Source organism: Podarcis vaucheri (assembly GCF_965113315.1).
Source record: "Podarcis vaucheri genome assembly, chromosome: 8".
NCBI lineage: Eukaryota > Metazoa > Chordata > Lepidosauria > Squamata > Lacertidae > Podarcis > Podarcis vaucheri.
The window spans coordinates 49,594,343-49,606,377 of record NC_138766.1 but is presented as its reverse complement, the minus strand read 5'-3'; the positions used below and the strand labels follow the sequence as shown (position 1 = coordinate 49,606,377).

The 12,035-nt window shown below is 43.4% G+C and overlaps 1 protein-coding gene across 9 annotated transcripts in view; it reads left to right on the top strand.

Moving 5' to 3' along the window:
• ZNF521 (zinc finger protein 521) overlaps positions 1-12,035 on the top strand; it is a 305,760-nt gene that overhangs the window by 111,801 nt on the left and 181,924 nt on the right. The gene's annotated exons all lie outside the window — the stretch shown is intronic.

Sequence of the window (12,035 nt, the reverse complement as noted above, 5' to 3'; positions counted from 1 at the left end):
AGAAGTTGTCTGCGGACAAATGCTGGCTCCCTCAGCCTATAGAGTGAGATGAACACCGCAACCCCAGATTTGTCCACGACTGGACCTAACGGCCAGGGGTACCTTTACCTTTTTATCTCCTTTGTATACCTTACACAACTGTTGGTCCAGAGTCAATCGCTGTATTTTGTTGAGATAGGCTTTGACAACTTGTTGGCTGCTGCTTTATATTGTGTTCTGTTGTAGTCTTATTTAATTTTAGATTGTTCGGACCTGCTCTTGGATCACAGCAGTGGAAAATGATGGGATATTCCATCTTTTAAAAAACCCATTAGAGACTTGCTTATTTTACTAAACAGATCTGAATTTTTATTAATGAACATCCCTAAATGATGAAAATCAAAGTCCCATTTTTTTATATTTGGCAACTTTACAATATCCAAAGCACTGATAGGAAACTAGGCCCAGCTGGAGCTGTTTCGCTTCTTCACAAAACAAATGTGTCCTTTATGTTTGGCAGAATGGGGTGGGATGAGAAGGGATCATTGTGCTGAGAGACAATTGCATGAACTCGAGGCTTGAACAACTGCCCCTTACATGACCACCCATCCAAAAGCAACCTGAGGCACAACCATATGAATGTCAGTGTAACCAGTGCTTATTTTTTCTAGAAAAAGAGGTGCAGGAAATCCCAACTTTTTTTTTGACAGACAACCCTAAGTTGTTGAGCTGCTTTGAGGAGGACACCAAAGTTGTTGAGCTGCTTTTAGGGAGCAACCGGAAACACGCACCTCCCTGAAAGATCTTCTTTTGGTAGAGCATCAAAGCGTCAACTCCCAATCCATCCAAATTCCTCCACCCAGAAAACACTCAGCCTGCCCTCAACACCAGGATAATTATGGACACAGAGAAGGTCTGCTCGAACCCTCAGGAGAGGTGCCGGAACTAAGTCTGATAGGTTGATGGTGGATTCCTGATAGTCTAATCCTGGCACATCCAAGAGCTCCTTTGAGTCAGGAAGGCTATTTTAATTATTCTAGGAAAGTACTGATGCCTCCTTTGGAGAGAGAGCTTGCTTTATGGTTGCATACAGGTCTCACTTACATTACATTACATTACAATGCATTCCCTACAAATTGTTAGGCGAGCGTTCACATAATGAGTCCATGATTTCCATTGCTTCCTATGGAAGCATTTCTAATCTGGGATTTCTCCAGTCCCCCCACCCCAAAACACACACACACACACACCACCACCACCAACACCATGGTATCTTACTGAAATGACTGCAGCCATCCAGCAAAAAAGATCCAAAGGAAAAACTGAATTTCTGATATCTCCTGCTCCCTGATTTGTCTGATCTTGTCCCCTCTCTAACTCCCTGCATGGTTTCTGCCTGAAAAGGCAGTAAGGAACAAGTAATGAAGTGGGCCACCTCTGTCTGTTCAGATATCTGAATCTGTGGCGTGTATAGTGGTATTTCGGCCTAATTATTTACATTCGGATAAGCGAATTTTTGCATAGTGAGCGGGACCTATGTGTAATTGGATCTAGCTGAGAACGTCCTGTGAAAAAGCGATGTCTTGCCCCAATTGACCAGCTAATTGCATCATAATGTTCATGCAGCTCATTTTGTTAGGAGGTTCAACTAATTTTAACAGGGGCCTAGAGCCATTTCCATGTTCTTTACCATTTTTTAAATTGTTTTGCTTTGAGCTGATTATAGAGTGGTGTTTTCAAAAGCACTCAAGCCCCTGTTGATTTGGATCACAAGCCTGTTAAGAGCTTTGGTGATGTCAGCCAAAATAAAGGCAAATACATAGAAAAGGGAGAACAGAGCTCCTGCTTTTCTGCTTGCAAAACAGTTGAGCCCAAATGTGTGTAAGTCATGCCCCTTTCTGATGCCTGGCCACGTTGTTCAGAAGCAGCTCTGTTAATTCAGTGAGCGGCACTGGGGGATAAGATCACTTTCAAGACTTCACAACTATTGAGGTTGGCACATGAGTGGCTGGCTGCTTGCACCACAGAGGTGCTTTGTGCTTTGATGCCTCCTTCATCCCACCCCTGTGGAATAACTCCTTCTGGTATTACTTCACTTTTCTGTTAGCAGAGCACTTTCCCCATAAATATGACTGAACAGGTGTTACTTTGCCACTAACTGAGTTTCCAGCTGTCCTCCTCCAACACAGACAGGGCAAAAATCTGTTGTTTGGTCCTATTAGGCAGACTAGAGTGCTCTCGAGCCCGAGACGGAGATCTTTCTTGCAGGATATGGTAGTTTTGTTGCCAGAAGATGGCCAGGAAGGCCTGGCTAGCTAACAAAGACAGTCCTTCAGCTGCTGGGTGTAGTTCCAGCTTTGCATTCCCGTTGGCAGCGGCACAGAGAGTGCTGCAGTGTGGCCAGCCAGAAAAATTAGGAAATAAGGACCTCTTTTATTTACTCAGGCTGCTGAATCATGGGCATTCCTGTCTGCTTGGAGAAAAGTCAGGCAGCTCTACTTTCCACTGGAAATCTCAAGAGTGTTTGGTACTTTCATCTCAGAGTGTTCACACACTTGTTTTAATGTGCTTTATGGAAATGGTGAAACTCAGCAAGTAAGAGCTGCTGTGGGGTGGGGGGAGCTCCCCTCGATGCACTAACGATCCATTCAAATCTGCATGTGTAAATAGACTTCATAGCCCATGCAGCTGATTTCTAGCATCTTTCTCTCTCTCTTCAATTGCACAAGCTAGGCCTCGCTTTAGAAGTCAGCTGGTGTGAAGTGCCTGGTTCCCAAAATTAAAAATTAACATGGACATGCTAAGTGCATCACATTGAAACACAGAATCCTTGCAGTAACACAAAAAAGGCATTTACAGTAAGTAGCACTTAGCGACTGGTAGGATTTAAAGGGAAATATGCACATGTGTACACACTCACACACAATCGTTGATTTAGAAAATGTACTTTATCTCCCTCACTCCCCAAGTCATGAAATACTCTGGGGAACGCTTCAGGATATAGTCTGTAAAACTCCCACTGCTTCCCGAGACAAATTTAATATGTGTGTCCGTAAATGGACTTTGGATCAAATTAGTTTGAAAACAAAAGTTATGTATAAAAGTATAGGTTAATATGAGTACCATTGGCCTCCTTCAGCATGCCCTTTACGTCTGTTTCTGTATTACCATGGAGTTCATAGTATTCTACTACTCAATTTTGTAAGGCATGAACTATACATTATATTACAGTCTTATTCTTTTTACATCTATCTATCTATCATCTATCTATCTACTCAGGAGCAGCCAATACTGCATTTTTATGCAGCTTCTTAAACCACTCGCAAGGTTCCCAGGCTGAATATCTTCTACCCTCAGCTGCTTTTACCACAGTTACTGAGAAGATGCTGGTATTTGTAAAAGCAACTTCTCCCTTTTTTTCCTTTTGATGGGTGGGTGATTTTCTGTGGGAAAGCGGTGCAGAGGTAGTTGCCCAGGTCCCCCTTTGTTTATTATTTATTTCATTTCCTCACAAGGTGATTTACAACTTTAAAAGTTAAACAAAACAATTGTTTTAAACAGATAAATCTGTATTGGGGAGAGGCAGCAATCAAATCAATAAAAAACTTGGTGGAATACAAAACAAAATGTCTATAGGGACCACTTAAAGGCCACAAGCAAGCTTCATTTTGCAAAGCAGAAAAAGAAAGGTTTTGAAAAGAAACATGGAACTCATCACAACATATTGGTCAGTCCTCAAAATGCATGGAATGAAAGGACTGTGATGCAGGTCATCTTCAATCCACAAACAAGGCATATGAATGCAATGGACCTTATAGGAAGAACTTATTCCCTACCTTGATAGCGGCAACACTGTTCAGCTAGCTTCCAAAAGGCTGTTGCCTGTTTCCTCCCATATTTTAGAGTAAACATGGCTGCTACTGCAAATTTCCCATGTGTTTTATGATTGCTAGTTCCATATCCTTTCTGGAGTCAGTACATCTTGCTTTGCCAGTGTTTTGGCTTTGATAATGTACAGCAAAGAGTTCCCTTACATTCCATGTAATTGCACAATGGTGACATGAGGCTCCCTGGTCTGCTTCTATCCCCCTTCTGTGGAACTCTAAGCAGCCATTACTTGGTACAGAGCTGATCCTCTGTGTGGATATCTCCCAGTCTGTTTCACCCAATTTGTATGTGCAACTTCCTCCCTCCCTGTGCCCACCCCTCCAATCTTCCCTAGGAAATTCTTGTTAATTTCTGTTCATACCAAATGGGAAATCTTACCAGGTATCAATGCAGCAAGAGATCCCTTTACAGTGTAGAAAATGTAGAATTTCACTTTTAAAGTGGAGTTGCAATAATTAGCTCTCTGCAGTCTTAATATTGTTTTAAATGAGATATCCTTTTAACACTAGGGGTTATTATTCCACTGAATCATTTTGGGCCTGATTCATAAGAATAAGTCAGTGCTGCTTCTGAAGTTCATTAATCTTCCTTTTTTTGGGGGGGGGGTGTCTCATGTTAAAGTTGAAAGAACCTTAGAAGGAAGCAAGGGGAGATAGTTTTTTAAAAGAAAGGAAAGTATACCAAAATATAAGCAAAATAAATTTGAGGAGAACAGTTATAAGTAAACTAACTGTAATAGTAATAGGTAAAGTGATCAGGCACTAGCTACAAAAAGAAAGTGATTTTAATACAGTAGAGTCTCAGCAGTGGTGCATTGTTCCAAACACTCATGTATTTCTACAAATATTTATAGAAGAATATATCATGTCTTTGTAGGACATATCATCATTTAAAACTAAGTTCAGGAAAAGTTGGGATCACAAATGATTGCAAAGCCTATTTCTTGTACCAAAGAACTTGCTATCTCTCTCACAACATTAAATACATATTTTGGAAATTTGCTATTAATAACATATATATTGAGAACTATGATCATATATGGTAATAGCTGCAAGCCTTCTTTGTGATAAATTTTGGAAGGTCGTGGAGAATAATATTCTGCTGCCTATTTGTTTCTGAGTACAACTTGGAAGTGCTGGTTTTGACTTATAAAGCACCAAACACACCTTTCTCCATATAATCCTGCAGGAGAATTGACATCTTCCATAGAGGCCCTTCTTGCTGTTCCTTCAGGAATGTATAAGGTCCTAAAACATAATTAATTAGCCAGTCTGAGCACTTAGAAAAGGATGCTGTGGTTACTAAGACCCAACATGGGTTTCTCAAAAGCAAGTCATGCCTGACAAATCTATTTTTTTATATAGAGAGCTACAAGCTTGGTGGATCACGGGAATGATGTGGACATAGTATATCTTTATTTCATTGAGGCTTTTAACAAATTCTCCCTTGATATTCTTGTGGAGAAACTGGTAAAATATGGACTGAATTAGTTAGGTGGATTTGTAGGTGGTTGACTGACCGAACCCAAAGAATACCCATTAATGGCTCCTCATTATCTTGAAAAAGGGTGTCAAATGTGGTACTGCAGTGTCCTGTTCTGGGCCCAGCATTGTTCAATGTCTTAAAAAATGACTTGGGTGAAGGAACTGACACTAAACAGATGACACTAAACTCAGAGGGGTAGCTAATGCTGCAGAAGATAACATAGAATCATAGAATCATTCAAGATGACTGTAACAGATTAGAGAACTGGACCAAAAGTAACAAAACGAATTTCAATAGGGACATATGTAAGGTTCTACACTTGGGTAAGAAGAACCAGCTGCACCAGTAAAAAATGGCACACACATACACACACAGTTCTCTCCATAGCAACTTGCAAACCTGAAAACTGCTCCTTGGCCCACTTTCTCTGCTGGGTGTGCTTTGCTCTTTTCAAAGGGCTGCTCTGGTGTTTCCCTCCTGGAATTGGTTGAGCTCCCTGTTTTGGCTTTGGGGGTCAGTGGGAGTCTGAGGGCTGCAGGGGAGGGTGCCTAGGAAGGAGAGAAGTCCAGATAGTAAAAAATAGTTGACAAGCTAAGAGCCTCAGTGGCACCCTCTGGAGTTATCACCAGGGGTAAAGGTTCTGGCTAAACACCCATAGTTTTGCCCTTGTCACAAGGAAGATGGAGCAAGCTTGTTTTCTCTTGCTCCGGAGCGTAGGACTGAACCAATGGCTTCAAGGTAGAAGAAAGAAGATTCTGACTAAACATCAGGAAGAACTTTCTGACAATAAGAGCTGTTCAACAGTGGACTAGACTGGCAAGGTGGTAGACTCTCCTTCCTTGGAGATTGGGCTAGATGACCCCCAGGATACCTTCCAACTCTGCAGTTCTATGATTCTATAACAATGCATGAAAAGGCCTTTTCTGTGGTAGCTCCCTTGCCTCTGGAATTCCCTCTTCCAGGAGATCTGCTTGGCTTCTTCACTGCCTGTGTTTAGGAGGGCAGTTAAAACTTTTCAGTTTCTTCAGACATTTAAGCCTCTCTAGATATGTTGGCTGCTGTGAGTTTTGTTGTTATTGATTTTTCATGTTTTCCCCCTTCTAGTGCACTAAAATCTGCATAATTGTCCTGTATGTTAGAAACCAAGGAAGTCAGAAACAGTGTAGGTATATATAATTGTTTGGAACAAAACAACACAGGAACAAATGTAGTTAGCTGATACTTTGTAATGATGAAAGTTGTATGTATTTATTCATTATTTTCTTTGGAAAATAAATAAAATATTTAAATTTTATCAAAATTGCATTACTCATAAATTCAATTTTATAAAGAATGGGCTGGTTAAAAAAAAATCATGCTTTTGGTGTTTAAAACAAAGACAAGAATATCCCTTAAAGTTTCAACGAAATGAAGCAGTTGCATTTGAAGCTCCAGCTGCTTGATGTTGATCGGTGCTCCTCACAGAACATGAATCATTTTCCTTGAAACGGTTTTCTTGTGCCCCTTTAAGGACAGTAGACTTGAGAAAAAGAGTGCTTTGGTGGGTGGAGTGTTCTTGGAAGGGCTGGGGACATGGAAAGAATGCTCAGGACTTGATTCTTCAGGGAGCCAAGCCATATGCCTGGAGGTTTCCCCCCTCCCTCCCTTCCTGGCTGAGCACTTCAGGAGGGGAGGGGAAGCTGGTCCTTCGCCTCAGATCATGCCCTGAGGAGCTGTAATCCAGCAGGCAGGAAATATTTCAAGACAGCCCTTTCCCCTAAAGGAACCCAAAGGAAAAGAACTGCCAAGGGGTGAGGGTGATGTGGGATAAAGGAGAGACAAAGGGGTGGTAATTAGGGACTTTCCTGAGGTCCAAAATTCTGTCAAGGGGGGGTCTGTGTAGTGTGTGTGTGTGTGTGTGTGTGTGTGTGTGATGTGCATTATGTATAGACACATTTGCACATGTTAACATGTGTACATCAGGATTTGTCAGGTGAAATTATGGGATAATGTAAAAGTTATATTGGTAAAGTTACATCTGAAGTTTTGTAATTTGTGTAATGTGATGTTCCTCTTTGACATTTTGTTTAAAGCTCTCCATGGCCTCTCCCACCTCTATGATTGTGGGTAGGCAAACTAAGGCCCGGGGGCCGGATCCAGTCCTATCGCCTTCTAAACTAAGGCCCACGGACAGCCCAGGAATCAGCATGTTTTTACATGAGTAGAATGTTTCCTTTTGTTTAAAATGCACCTCTGGTTTATTTGTGGGGCCCGCCTGGTGTTTTTACATGAGTAGAATGTGTGCTTTTATTTAAAATGCAACTAGCTTTTGTCCCTTTGCATTCTGTGAAGCATCATGCACATTGATGACGCTATATGAAAATAAGGAAATAAACATTTGACCTAAGAGGAAAACCCACTAATTCCCACGAACCCACTAATTCCAATGGGACTCGCACAGTGATGTTTAGAGAAGGTATTGCCCTAATGAATGTAACCTACTTACTATAAAATATTTTGTCTAGAAGACAGAACACGGGACAGCTGAAGTCAAATCTGACTCCTATGCTTCTTCCCATATTGGTAGGCTGCCTTATCTGCAAGATGCTCCCTGTGTGGTAGCCCATTTAATTTTTAATCTTTTTGGATCATGGAGCAGTTTGAAGATCCTGACAGGAATCAGGCATAGCCTGTGAACAGCCTCTGAGTAATAAAGAAGAGGACACAAACCTGTCCACTATTCTGCTTGTACTTAAAAGCATTGTTGGAATGGGCAAGGATCCAGGAATGGTATTGGTTGTTTTCTCAGAGTTAGATGGTTGCTGTCTGGCATTGATAGTGAGATGGTGTTGTTATCGGTTTCGAAATGCAGGAAAAGGAAAAATCCTCTTCTGTTTCCTGTGGATAAGCATAAAGTTCACAATCTAGTGAAATCTTGTTACTTTAAAGAAAGCAGACTTGGAGTGTTTTTCTGTAAGCCAATTGTGGCTTTTGTGTTGTATGATAAATAATTTGCCTTTTAGATACTGTAGTTAATAAGGAGTTTTGAATTTATTTATTTATCGGCACACATTTAATATATGATTTCTCTAAGGATGATTATTCAGGGTTTTTGTTTTTTAAAAATGTTATTATTCTAATTGACTTGGTATTCCAAGAAATATTATTACCTATAATACAAATAAATTGGCTATCGGCTATCGACTGTCTGGCTCTGAAGCGCCCTCTCCGATTGCATGGAGCCCGGACAGCCCCGTGGTTTTCTTCGGAGCTGAGGGCGATGAAACAATCGCTGAGACGGCTAGAACGTCGGTGGCAGAAAACTCACTCCGAATCTGACTGGACACAGGTTAGAGCTCAGCGTCGAGCCTACCAAGTGGCGATAGCGACGGCGAAGAAGACTTTCTTCACCGCCTCTATTGCATCTGCAGAAAATAGTAGCAGGAGACTCTTTCAGGTGGTTCGCAATTTAACGGAACCACCTTTACCACCGGGGTCTTGTAAAGACCCCCAAGATTTCCTGCAATGATTTTGCTAAGTTTTTTGCAGATACAGTGGTGCCTCGCAAGACGAAATTAATCTGTTCCGTGAATTTCTTCATCTTGCGGTTTTTTCGTCTTGCGAAGCACGGCTATTAGCGGCTTAGCGGCTACAGGTATAAACTCGTTCCCGCAACTGCAAGCCTCGACCCCTAGGGAGCATCTGGCCATTGCATAAGCCTCGTCCGGCCTCTTAAGCAGTCCCTCCTGACGCGCTTACATAACACAAGCCCCGACCGCCGCCATCCCAGCGACCCCGGAAGATAAGATCTGCAGCAAGCACCCCGCACCTCCGATCCCGGGGCGCGCTCAGCCGAAGCGTCCCCGGACACCTGTCCCGCCGCGCTCTGCAGAGCGGAGCGATGAGCCCGGCCGATCGCAGGCAGGGCAAGCGGCGGTGAAGGCGGAGAGAGCGAGGCCCAGAGGGAGGAGTCTCCGGCAACACCATCGACGGCCCCGCCGCAGCTCCGGGTCCTGGAGCCCTCCGGCTGCCGACTGCCTTTATTTTGCTGCAGGAGCCTCCTCTGCACGCTCCCTCCGTCTCTCCATGCCTTTTAGGTGAGTGGCGTGCTCGGGCTGACTTTGGATGACCCACAGCGGGGCTTCCCTCGGCCGCACAACCTTTGCGGTCACTTTGAGAAAAAGGGAAAAAAACTCGCAAGAAGTTTCGTCTTGCGAAGCAAGCCCATAGGGAAAATCGTCTTGCAAAGCGACACAAAAACCGAAAAACCCTTTCGTCTTGCGCGTTTTTCATTTTGCGAGGCATTCGTCTTGCGGGGCACCACTGTAAAATCACTCATATTCGGAAGGAGCTAGACACCACCGTGGGAGCAGGGCCGGGGCGGGAGAGTGCTAGAGCTCTGTCTGGTCAAGTTGCATGGAATCAATTTCAATCCGTTACCCCCGAGGATGTGGACAGGCTGCTTGGACGCGTGAAACCAACCACCTGTCTCCTTGATCCTTGCCCATCCTGGCTAATAAAAGCAAGCCGGGAAGGGCTGGGCGATGGGCTCTGCGGGGTGGTGAATGCTTCCCTCTGTGAGGGAACATTCCCAGATCCGCTGAAAGAGGCGGTCATTAAACCGCTTCTTAAAAAACCATCTTTAGACCCGGCCAGTATGGCCCAGTCTCAAATCTTCCATTCTTGGGCAAGGTGATTGAGCGCGTGGTTGCTGAACAACTCCAGGCACGCCTGGAGGATGCGGACCATTTGGATCCCTTCCAATCGGGATTCAGGCCTCACCGTGGGACTGAAACAGCCTTGGTCGCGCTGGTTGATGATCTCCGGCGAGCTAGGGACAAAGGTCAGAGTTGTTTCCTGGTTCTGCTGGATCTCTCAGCGGCCTTTGATACAATCAACCATAACATCCTTCTGGACCGTCTAGAGGGGCTGGGAGCTGGGGGCACTGTTATACAGTGGTTCCGCTCCTTCCTCCTGGGCCGTGTTCAGAAAGTGGTGGTGGGGGATGAGTGTTCAGACCCCTGGGCCCTCACTTGTGGGGTGCCTCAGGGTTCCGTCCTCTCCCCCATGCTATTTAACATCTATATGAAGCCACTGGGAGAGATCATCAGGTGGTTTGGACTGGGTGTCCATCAATATGCAGATGATACCCAGCTCTACCTCTCTTTCAAATCAGAACCAGTGAAGGCGGTGAAGGTCCTGTGTGAGTGCCTGGAGGCGGTTGGAGGATGGATGGCGGCTAATGGATTGAAGTTGAATCCTGACAAGACAGAAGTACTGTTTTTGGGGGACAGGGGGCGGGCTGGTGTGGAGGACTCCCTGGTCCTGAATAGGGTAACTGTGCCCCTGAAGGACCAGGTGCGCAGCCTGGGAGTTATTTTGGACTCACAGCTGTCCATGGAGGCGCAGGTCAATTCTGTATCCAGGGCAGCTGTCTACCAACTCCACCTGGTACGCAGGCTGAGACCCTACCTGTCCGCGGGTCTTGACCTTTAAAGCCCTAAACGGCCTTGGCCCAGTATACCTGAAGGAGCGTCTCCACCCCCATCGTTCTGTCCGGACGCTGAGATCCAGCGCCGAGGGCCTTCTGGCGGTTCCCTCATTGCGAGAAGCAAAGCTACAGGGAACCAGGCAGAGGGCCTTCTCGGTAGTGGCGCCCGCCCTGTGGAACGCCCTCCCATCAGATGTCAAAGCGATAAATAACTACCTGACATTTAGAAGACATCTTAAGGCAGCCCTGTTCAGGGAAGTTTTTAATCTGTGATATTTTACTGTATTTTTGGTTTCTATGGAAGCCGCCCAGAGTGGCTGGGGAAACCCAGCCAGATGGGCGGGGTACAAATAAATTATTATTATTATTATTATTATTATTATTATTATTATTATTATTATTAAAGGTTTTGTTTAATACTTCAAGTGTCAGGTGTTTTGTTTGCTGGATCAGTGTTTTAAACACTAAAATGAATGGTTCCGTTAAGAATATGCACTAGGAATTTTTCCTGTGCATATCCTTTTCAGATTAATGGGTAGTTTCTTGCATAGCTCTCATTCACTTCAATGGATGTGAGCAAGAGGACTTTGTGCTAGTTTGAGCTCTAAATAACTAGCAACAAATCATTTGTCAGAATAAACAGTTGTATATAAATGGAACTAAAATCAGCATAAAATTATGTTAATGTATAACGATACAAGTATTTTGAGTTAACTAATTTTTGACTCTAGCAGTGAAACACTTCTTCTTAGAGTATTTTCTGTCATAAGTGATTTGTAGACATTCTCCATCTAAAAAAGAAATTGGTTTCTATAGGTTTCAGCCTAAAACCCAGAAATGAAGTAGTATAATAGCTAAGTCATTTTGGTTACTACTTGGCATATGTTCTTGTTTGTCTTTTCATTGTTACTCATAAATCTTTCAGCTTTTACCATAATAATTTGTCATTTGTTCCTGTTTCCAGTTTTTTTTTTTGCAAGTTGCTTTGTCTATGATCACCTAAATGTTTGGGCTCTGTTTTACTAAGGAAGTTCCGCCAGTAAAGTTTTTTTTGCAAAGAGGAAGAAATGGTGGGCAACCTCTTGAACTTTAGAAGAAGATAATACACGGTTCGAATCAAGCTTTTGTGAAGTTCACTCTTTTCACTTAACCCTGGCTGACTCAATATAAACCTAATACAAACTCATGTGTTATTAGCCATGTATTTATTTTG